This window comes from Hippocampus comes, unplaced genomic scaffold, assembly GCF_001891065.2.
Source record: "Hippocampus comes isolate QL1 unplaced genomic scaffold, H_comes_QL1_v1.1 scaffold203, whole genome shotgun sequence".
In the NCBI taxonomy this organism is placed as follows: domain Eukaryota; kingdom Metazoa; phylum Chordata; class Actinopteri; order Syngnathiformes; family Syngnathidae; genus Hippocampus; species Hippocampus comes.
Genome location: NW_017805993.1, coordinates 534,442 through 537,747, shown reverse-complemented (window position 1 = coordinate 537,747; position 3,306 = coordinate 534,442). Strand labels below are relative to the sequence as shown.

Genomic DNA, 3,306 nt, shown 5'->3' with positions numbered 1-3,306 from the left:
GCCGCATCCGGCCCGCCTCCGCATTTGGTCCGGCCCCCTGAAAATACCACAGAGTATTTTGATTTATTTTTCATCGATATGGATTTGTCTTTGATCATAAAGTTGGGCTTTTGCAATAAAATGTTCCTTAGTTCTGAACCGTTTTCATTATTAACTATTAATTAGTAACTATTTCATAAACACAGATACAATAAGGTGACATTTGGTGCATCTTTCTGTGCCGTTATCTGGCAACGCCAGAAAAAAAAAATCCGAAACCGGCCCCTCTCTCAGAGAACGGGATCATGGCGAAAAGGTTCGGTAAGAGAAAAATAGAATGCAGGGTATTTAACCCAAAGTGGACAAACGATGTTTTTGTTTTTGTTTCTTTCAGCGCAAAGAAACGTCTGTCAGTCTCATCTGTCAAGAGGCGGCTTCATTTTGTGTGGGTTTCTGGAAAACAATCCATTTTTACATTTCCGTACTCTTGCGGTCACCCTTTTTCTGTTCCAGACTGACCCCGGCCCCCCCATCACAGAAGCGAAAGCTTATGCGGCCCTCACAGGAAAAAGTTTGGGGACCACTGTTTTATACCCTTATCAAATGGAAAGGTTGTGATTTGCCGCCATCTCGTGGCATCTAGAGGCAATTGAAAATCATTTTGGGTGGGTGCAGCTAATGTAAGTCTTTGAGTTACAAACAGTTCACCTACGCATATTCGTAGATACGATCCAACCCCTGACTCATAAATGGTCGTAAAATGCTGCATTGCCTTCAGAAGTTCACAAATTCCACATCCAACTGTAGTACCACTTTCTGTCACAACCCACGCCAAGAAGCACCCCTCCACCGCACGAGTGTCTCAGAACGCAATGTGTTCGGAATTGTAGGCACTTCTTGTTCTCACGGCAGGGCCTTAACTTTCATGAATTGTGTGGGCCTCCTGTACCACCACAATCATGGTGCAGTCACAATACAACACAAATACGATACAAAAACAAAACATAACACCATACAACTGTGCCAGGTACATCACCGGGAGCAGTTTAGAATGCTGCTGTTTGCCTCTTAACTCGAACACGTAAGAGGGAACATATTCTTATTCCTTGGCGTTCAACACAGCACAATACTTGAGCCCTTATTTTAGTGTCTCATTTGTTTTTATTTAACATTTTCACTCTTTCACTGTTGAATATTATGTGCTGTTTGATTGTCATGTTTTATGTTTTATTTTTTTATGAGCATCATTTTGGGGACATTGTTCTCTTTTAATAAAAGTAAGTTGAGTTTCGCTTAAAAAAAACGTCATCAATGTGAGGACAAATTTGAAAACTGATTGTTCAAGAAACAGATGCTTTGCTAATTCAGTTTGAGTTACAAGGGGCTAGAGTTTCATGGAACAAACTGAATTTAGATTGGAAATGTAGGTTAGTGATTCTGATAGTGTTTCAACCACTTACAGCTGTTTTTTTTACATTTCACTTGAATTTTCTTTTTCAGAAAAAAAAAATACAGCACCGCTGAGGCACAAAGAGTGCGACGCTGCAGGCTCGTCATTTAGTGCACAAGCCCATGTAATCAAGCACGAACACAATGTAAACTCAATTTGTGGCTGTAACGTGATGCCATTCTCCAAGGCAATGAATCGCAATGCACAAGAGTTTGAAACGACTCTTCTACTGCGAGGTCACATGTACTTCTCAAACTCAACATTTAAATCAAATAATCCAAACATGTACGTGGAGCTGAACGGGGCAAAAAAAAAAAAAAAAGAGTTTACAAAGGCCTTGTCGGCTTTTCCTCTCCCAGGATATTAATGAGGAAATGACGCACAAAAAGAAAAGAGGGAATGAACGATGAAGGATTCAGGGGGACGAGGGCCGGTGATTAATCCTGCAAAGAGTCGACTCCACTGGGAATTCCATCAAAAGGAGGGAGGGGGGGGGAAAGGAGGTTTTAATTGCCGATCCCCTCTCCTTCCACGTTTCCCAAATCGCTTACCTACCTTCATGCTCCCGCCTTCCTGGGCATGGTAGTTGAATGGCGCCCTCTACAGGCCCTGGTGCTGCCTGTTATCATTAACAATAGGTAATCTCACGTCCCAAGCTCAAAAACACACACACACACACACACACACACACACACACACACACACACACGAAAAATTACTTTCAGATGTGGAATGAAGTGCAATTCTATAGGTGTCTATGCATGGTCTTAAAACCACCTTTAAATCTTTAGATACATTGTCCTTATTCCTGCATTCAGACACATGGTACCAGTGGTGTTTAAGGGGAAGGTGTTTTTATTTCAGGGGGAGAATCATATTAAATACTACAAAATATTTGTGTGTTGTCGCCATGACTTCTGCTGTAGCACCTGGTTGTTTGTCATCGTAAAGGCAATTACACGCTATCCTGAGAGGGGAAAAAAGAGGTGTCTATTTGAGGCGAGCCATTTATTTATTCAAGTAGAACTGCTAATTCATAATGGACAGTTTCTATTACAGGAATTGCCACAATGATTGTGATTGTCTATTTTAACTGGGGTGTATATTTTTTCAAGTGGGGGACCTACCCAACAATTAATCGGGAGAATTAGAGCGAAGACCACTCCTGAAGGAAATATGGCGTGCATCAAAATTTCAGTGTTTCTTTATTCAAAAGAACAATGTCGCTGATGTTTAATTGGGGTATTATTTATGTAATCATCATGGGCTGTCACTTATATGGCGCTTTTCTACCTTTCGGGACTCAAAGTGCTGCATCATCATTTTCCTACTGATGACACAGTATCAGGAGCAACTGGGGGCTTAGTATCTTGCTCAAGGGCACTTTAACAAGGTCGCAATGGCCGCGGATTGAACTCCCAACCTCTGCGTTGGGAGGTAACCGCTCTACCACTGAGCCATGCCACCACTCATCTAACTTAGGTGTGTTGTTTCATTATTCAAATGACAATGCAGCCAATTATGATGATACGTATAAGGGAATGGTGACTATTGGAGCAAGGACAAGTACATGCAGTAAAGGTTTACAATATTTTAGACCGAGTGGTTCTGTTTGTGTCAAGCATGCCAGGCACATGATGAAAAATTGAGGCAGTGCTTCTCTTCGAGCAGGGACCAATTTTAAAGCAATGTTACACATATACGTCCAGATTGTAAAATGTGTTTTTGTCTAATGTATTCAAGTTGATGAGGGACACAGTAATACAGCAAGGTGGGGATTATTTTTGAGTGCCGGCTAAAAAAAATATGTTGTATGTAAAAAAATTTATTCAAGTAGACAATGCACCAGAATATTAGAGAAATAGCGTGGAGACTAC

The 3,306-nt window shown here is 41.2% G+C and overlaps 1 long non-coding RNA gene across 1 annotated transcript; it reads right to left on the bottom strand.

Annotated features, from left to right (window-relative positions):
• Positions 1 to 1,125: 1,125 nt before the first annotated feature.
• LOC109529070 (uncharacterized) lies at positions 1,126 to 2,019 on the bottom strand. Its single transcript, XR_002170774.1, has 2 exons — positions 1,985 to 2,019; positions 1,126 to 1,891 (listed from the first exon to the last, which is right to left on the bottom strand). It is a non-coding gene; the product is annotated as an uncharacterized LOC109529070 (long non-coding RNA).
• Positions 2,020 to 3,306: the final 1,287 nt, after the last annotated feature.